The 7412-nt window shown below is 50.0% G+C and overlaps 1 protein-coding gene across 1 annotated transcript in view; it reads right to left on the bottom strand.

Annotated features, from left to right (window-relative positions):
- The window catches only part of COLGALT2 (collagen beta(1-O)galactosyltransferase 2), a 56360-nt gene extending 52796 nt beyond the window's left edge, over positions 1-3564 (bottom strand). The window contains exon 1 of the mRNA XM_074833113.1: positions 3295-3564. The gene's annotated coding sequence lies outside the window, so the exon portion shown is untranslated. The remainder of the gene's footprint in view (positions 1-3294) is intronic.
- Between the last annotated feature and the right edge of the window lie 3848 nt (positions 3565-7412).

The following is a 7412-nucleotide window of genomic DNA, read 5'->3' on the forward strand; positions in this document are numbered from 1 at the left end:
ATGCCAAGCACAGCCACACAAGGAGCGTATTAGAAGAACACTCCCTAGCTAAAGAACAGATTGACTTAGGTCCAACAGCCATGTTTTCATTAGGCTTTCTACTGTTGCTGGGTACTAGCCTGTTTCTCAGAGTTACCTATTTTTGAGCCAAACACTGGCTAGGCTTTCCACAGGCACCTGAGGGGAGGGATGTGACCTCTTCCTCCTTCGCAAGAAGGGACAACCATCATTTCCAGCACTACTCTCCCACAGCTACACAAGCACCAGCTTGACGAGCAGAGAGGGAAGCTGGGTTCTGCTGCCAAGGTGGGGAGTCTCTGCTGTTCCCACCTCAGTGGCCAGCACCAAAGGCTCACAGACTACCTATGGCCAAGTCTACCCCAGCAAGCTAAGCAGGGCCAGGACAAAGACCTGAACACTGTTTCACAAAATTTCCCATCATTAAGTCATTAGTACAATCCTGGGGTAGTCTGGCCTGTGCCCACCAGTACTCTCTAAGACAAGGGTGGCTGGGGTTAATACAGGCCAGGGACCATCCCCAGGAGGCAGTTTGGATGCAGCTTCCTGACTCTTGGAGGGGGAAGGAAGAAAGGAAGGAAGCGTTTAGCTGAAGGGACGTGGGTCACAACATGCCAGTTGGCCTCAGACCAAATGGCCTGCTCGATTCATTAGTAACCAGCAAGTCCTTCTGAGGTTGCTCACAACCACATCAACCAACGAAGTCAGAATTAAGACCAAAGGGAAGAAGGGAGTATGAGACTGTCCAGCATACATCTTTTTTCTCAGAATCAGGCTAATAAAGACTGAAATTGATACAGGCTACCAAAAGAAAATTCAGTGTCTGCTTCAAACTCATTCATTGTCTCTTAACTCATCTTTACTGTCACTCATAAAACTTCCACCCTAGAAATCTGTCTGAATTCTATTGAATTTAAGCCCTTAAGCAATACAGAGAGCATATGGGAGTTTAAGAGATGACAATTTTTTAAAATTTTCATTCTCAAGACCTACATTTGAGTGTTTTAGATTGCTGACTTAAGAAAATTTTGACGAAGAATATAAGCGGCAATGAAGGAACGTAACTCTTTGACAACCTTCACACCAAGCTATCCCAGTAATGCAATGGCACAGGGACACAGGTAAACCCTGGAATTTATCTGGTGAAAGGATTCTGCCAGGGACAAAGTCTGAAATGCAAGACCCTTCCAGAAATGGCTTGTATTGTTTCACAAATACTGTTGGTGAGCTTCCTCTTAGTGCTTACTTGGCGTCCTGAATTTCCCTGGCTCTGACAAAAACTCAAGTCTTATCAGGGAGCTGAAGAGGACTAAACCTCTCCAAGGAATCACTGTCACCTTACAGGTACTGCTCTCTCTCTGTGGCAACTCAGAGCATCTACAGAACTTCCTTTTCAGTTGCCACGACATTTTAGTCATTCTCATTTTATAAAGCTTGATGTTTTCAACAGCGGATTTTCCAGTCTAACCATGCTTTCTATCTGTGCACAATCCTCTTAAAAACTAAGTGATATGCTTATAAGAATCATAGCATATTTTAAGTTATCTTACACTGTTATTTCAAGAACAGTCACCACAAATACTTTCACACAATACTGCAGAAACCTTAAGTAAAGTAAGGATAATGCAAGCAAGGTACTGAAAAAGTTGTAGAGCCAACCAATGCTCTGCAGGACTTCAAAAAAAAAAAAAACAAACACCCCAGACTTACTCTGCACTTCTACAGAGAGAGGCATTTCAGGATCCACCCTGCTTCGGTGATCAGGTCCGCTCTTACAACTCCCACTGCGTTTTATAAACACCAAGCTTAGCTGAGTCACAGTCCGTATGTAGGGCCTGATAGTATCTACTTTTACACCCATCTGCTAAGATGAAATCCAAACCAGCAAAATTCCTACTGATACAAATGGAAGCAGAGTCATGGACCTACACACAGGTGAGTCTGTCATTCACCCACTACCACACACCAGCTTGGAATTCCACAGCCACATTTGTGTGGCATCACATTTGGGCTGATATCGCTGCTTTGTGGACCCTAAATTCCAAAAAAATTGGCAAAAGAGATCCATGTGCTGATTATACCAGCCACCGATTTTCCGCAAAGACCTGTAGAGTACTTGAGGACAAATAACATCCGTGTTCCTGGAGCACACACAGAGACCCCTAATGCTGCCTGCTTAGTGACACTTTAGTATCACTGATGTGATCGGGGGGGAGGGGTCCTCCCCACATCCCTTTATACAAAATAAAACTTTATTTACTTTTTAAGTTAACAGGAGTCTCCCCACTGACTTCAGTGAACTTTGGATCAGGCCCTATAGCACCATTACTTATTTTACACGATTACAACACTCAAAAATCAACCCAAATCACTCCAAACCAAAATCTGCTTTGGACCCTTCCCAGCAATTCCTATTCCTCCCAACATTCATGTCAGGTTGAGAGAGCAAGATTTTTTTTTTTTTTTCTTTTTACCCTTATAAATTAAGGCAGATTGACCAGTTCCTAAATTGGTCTAACTCCTCCACCCCGACACACATTTGATCGCCGCAGCTGCCCCATGCTGTGATTTCTGAGTACATCTTTGAATCCATCTTTCCGACTACAGCCTTACAACAATGCTCCTTTTCAATGTCCTTCAGCACCTACCCCAGCACGCCTGCTCTCCAGCCCTAGCACACCCCGACCCCTCTCCCCACAAAGCCCGGGTTTTACCGGCCGGGGAGCCAAACCCCCCGCTCCCCCCGGCTCCCCGCACCGAGCCACGCGTTCTCCGTGGCTGTGGATCTCGACAAACGCGAAGGCGGTGAATATTGCCAGGCTCCGAGCCAGCTTCGCTCGAAAAAACCCATCTCCCTGCCACACCGCCCGCCGCTGTGGCAAAGCCCCCTCGCTGCCCCGGGTGCCGTGGGGCTTCCCCGAACACGCGGGTCGCGGGGCCGCCCCCCGGGGACACCCCTGGTCCCTCCTTCCCCAGCTCGACGCCGGCTCTTCGGCTCCCGAGGGTGGGAGCTGCGCCCTCGGGGTGCTGCTGCCGCGGCGGTGGGTCTCCCCCCGCGGAGTGGCCGGGCAGAGCCGCCCGAGCCCCGGTACCTGCGCGGGGTGCGGGGGGGGCGGCCGGAGAAGCGGAGACACCCCCTTCCCCGGGCACGGCCGCGCCGTCAGCCCCCCCCCCCCCCCCCTCCATCCCCTCTCCCCGCCGGGTACAAGCGGGGTGGAAACCGAGGGCTGGGGCAGCCGGGGTGCCCCGTATCGCCCCCCTCTCCCCGCCCCTTACCAGAGGGCGATCCTGCTCTTGGGGTAGTGCAGCCTCTCGATGCAGCCGAGGAGGTGGGGCAGCGTGTGCGCGGCGTTGCGGGCGATGATGGCCAGCAGCACGGTGGGCTTCTGCAGCGCCGACTCGGGCAGGGGCGGGGGCTCGGGGCTCGGCGGCGGCGGCTCCGGGGGCTCCGGGGGCAGGCTGGCCCCGCAGCCGCCCAGCAGGAGGAGGAGGAGGAGGAGGAGGAGGAGGAGGAGGAGGAGGAGGGGGGGAGCCCGGGGGGCGCGGGGCCCGGCGCACGCAGCCATGATGGGCGCGGGGAGCCGCGCCGGCAGTGCGGGGCGGCCGCTGCAGCGCCCGCCGCCGCGGGGACGGGGACGCGCCGGGGGGAGGAGGAGGAGGAGGAGGAGGAGGAGGAGGTGGAGGAGGAGGAGCAGCGGCGCCGCCTGCCCGGCCCAGCGCCCCCAAAGCCGGCCTTCGTGGGCAGCTCGGCCGCCGCACCTCCTCCGGGCCCGCCCTCCCCCGGCAGGCTGCGGGCCAGGGGCGACCCCCCGCTGCTCGCCCCCGCCCCGGAGCGCGGGCGGGGTGACCCGCGTGGGAGCCGCTTACCCCCGGCGAGGCTCCGGTCAGCGCAGCCTGGACGCACCTGCGTCTTTCGTCCCGGGAAAAGTTACAAAACCTACATTTCTCCACCGCGTTTTGGGTTTGGAAGAGCCGTTTGGCAGCTCCCGTTGCAGCCTGCCCTCCAAGCGCTGCTGCGAACGCAAAGAGATCTCTTAGCTTGCTGCTTACGTGAACATCTCACCCTCATCCTTCCCGCCCGTTTTATATCAAAAAAAGTATTTCGCGGGCGCCCCCGGGACGGCAGCGCGGAGCAGCCTCACCCGCGGCAGCCACCGCACGCTGCGGAGGGATGCGCGGTGTCCCCGCTGGCACGGGGCTGGAAGATGAAGATAGTCTCTGTATTTCACCGACTCGCCCGCCACGGAAAATCTCCCTCTCCATGGACCGACGACAATTTAACAACAAAAACAAATAAAACGTGTTACAGCAATTAAAATTATTCGCTCGAGATCTTAAAAGGGGCATGGTAATCACAGCTCTCTTAGAAGTTAATAGGATTTGGGCATGTTAAACCTTTTTCAAGATGAAATCCCTAGTTACGGGCCCCATCACTGCGTATCTGGTTTTTACTGGGGGTAGGTAGTTCCTCCAGCGTGAACAGATCCACTTTAAGCAGGCAGCACTGTTGTCTGTGTGCCTGCGAGACTCAAACAGGAGGAAACTTTTAGCAACCGAACAGTTGTTTATTAATTATCCATAATCTCATTGTGAAGTGTTTGCAGCCCAGGTAGCATATATACATATATAGAGAGAGTTCATGGTGGTGTTGTTTGTTTATAGAATGTAAGTTATCACCCATACCAAATTCTGTTGTCTCAGTCTCCTGATCAGATGACTCCCAAAAAGCCAATACAAAAAGGAACATCCTAGGAAAACAGTAAATTTCAGCAAAGAATCTCCAGAGATTGAGTCATCTGTACTAAAATTTGAGAATCTTCTGCAATTTGTGTCTTCCTGAACAATTAAAACAGATTCCTCCTGTTTGCCCTTCATGACACCTTTATAATTGTCCTTCTAGAATGATACATTAATGAGGCTTTTCTTTCATGGTTAGTTTGCCACATGTTGCTTTTATGCTTGGATTCATTAACCAAATGGAAGGAGCAGCTTTGTGGTCCGTATGAAGTGATTAGGGTTTTGCAGGAGCCAGCCGATGCCACATGCACATAACGCTGCTGTCGCCCACGGGACCACTCGCATTTGGAGGATGGGGACTAATGCTGCTGAATTACGTTTGACATGCAGGGCTGGCAGCTGGATTTGCCCATCCACTGGATGTAGGAGTCTGGGCCGCACTGGGGGGAAGTTAGTGCAGGCAGAAGAATGCAAGGACGAAGACAAGGCCAGCAAAATAAGGCTGGCAAAAACACACAAGATAGGAGATAAGTGAGAAACACCTGTGGTCAGCAAAAGCACACAAGTCTGAGCAAACAGGGTATGAGAGAAGGGAGTTTTGGGCAAGTTTTGGGCTTTACGTGCTAATTGCAATTAACCAATGCAAATGCTTGTAGAGGCGCGTGAACAGCGCGTGCGGATAACCTGTAGCCTATTAGAAGATAGATGAGTGCGTGTACGGAACTTAGTAGAATATAAATTTAACCAGGATTGGAAAAATAAAGATGGATGATCTGATCACCACATTGGTGTTGTGTCGCTCCTGTTCCCGCACGGAGAAATAAGGACCCCGGCTAATGGTGACCCCGACAACTGGATGTTCAAGCTGGGTCATAATCCTGTTTTTAGGAGGCTATGTGACAGCTTCAGGAGAAATACGCACCTCCGTAACTCCTCTCTGCCCATGCCTCCTCTGCGGATGCAGGTGCAGCAACAGTTTCCCCCCAGAAACCAAGGCAGACCGGGGAGGCAGAGGCTGCGAAGCCTCGTCTGTGCCCTATGTGCAAAGCAAAGCGTAAAGGCGTGATCCAGTTACATGTTACTGCAGTCAGCGCGTTTGTGGTAGGTTGAATGTGCTTTTCAGCCTGTGCAGCTCGCGATGTCTTCAGTGAAATCTAAAGTGGCTTCAGTTCTTTTCAGACTACCCCCTCCATTTTGTGAATAGCATCAGAACCATAATTGATTTGCTGGGGGCAAACGCAATGCCTCCAGCAGCATCCCATAAGCAGTAGTTTTCTCTTCAAAATGACTTTCCCCTCACTCACACAACTCACTTTGCTGGCTGCCTTACGCTGGCACACAAAAGAAAAAGTCTGTCTTTACCCTGGAGAGGGGTTGATGCCTGAAACATGAGATGTTTCTTCAGCTTCATTTCTTACTCTCAGCCACACAGCACGGGTGAAAGTTTGAAAAGTTCAGGTCAACAGTTACCCTTTTACAATTCATGTCATTCTTGCATCTATAAATGTGTATATCTCTATGTGCATATACAAAGAAATCTGTATACATTTTTGACTTCTTTATTAGTTGCCAAAATGATATCCTGCATTTTTTTTTAAAGCCAAGACCCGATGCTGCTGTGACAGGACAATTAACCACCCTGGGGTGAAATATTCTAGCTTTGAGGAAGAAACAGCTTTTTGCAGAGGTTAAGTCCCACAAAAATAAATTTAGGCCATTTGTTTCAGCCTCCTTTAAATATCCACACCAAACAAGAACAGTCCAGCTGTGGTTAACTGTCTCTGGCAGTGGCATACTCCCTCAGTTTGGCAGGTAACAAGTTCTCTCAGAGGCAGCTTTCTTCTAATTGAGACTTGTTTCCCATGCAGCAGAAAACAGAGGAACCATCCTTCTGATAAAGCATATAATATATACAGACCTACAAGAATCTACAGTCGACTCTGTTTCCTTTCATTTGCTTCTTCACCTCTGAGGATTCAAATCCATCCAATTCTTCTCCCAGCAGCCAGGTGAACCACTGTTGTCAACTCTTCCATGAAAGTCTCAGAGATTGAATTGGGTTTTTTTTATCCTTCCCCTCCCCCCCCCCGCCCCCCCCCCCCCCCCCCCCCATTAATTTTGTGCCCAGGGAATTGAAGTGCTGGCTAAAACAATGCTTTTTTAATCAGGCCAACCTCCTCAAAATTGCTTGAATAAGATGAGCCCCAATATGTCTTCGTGTGGCCACAAACCACACACCAATTTATGTACTCAATACATCTAGATTAATTTTCATTGATGCTTTATTATATAATAATCATTGAGCCTATAAACAGGATGGGTTAAAGACAACACTGTTCATTTATCCCTAGGCCCTTCATCAAACGGATCATCTCAGGGTTACACTTGGTATTTCCTCAAATCTGTGTAGTTCTTCGGCAGTTTCCAATGTCAGCCAGATTTTTCTTGGTGTAGCATGATCAAGAACAAGCACAGCATGGAAGCGAGGGCTTTGCAATCTCTCATTTGATGTTACAGTATGCTCGGTACATCTGTTAAAAACAGCATGCAACTTTTTTTGTGTATGGACACCAGCCTGAAGCTATTCAAAATGCAGTAAGAGACAGGCCTGACTTCATTTAAGCCCATGTTTGAAATTATCAAAAGAGGTGCCAAGA

Source organism: Strix aluco, chromosome 8 (genome assembly GCF_031877795.1).
Source record: "Strix aluco isolate bStrAlu1 chromosome 8, bStrAlu1.hap1, whole genome shotgun sequence".
In the NCBI taxonomy this organism is placed as follows: domain Eukaryota; kingdom Metazoa; phylum Chordata; class Aves; order Strigiformes; family Strigidae; genus Strix; species Strix aluco.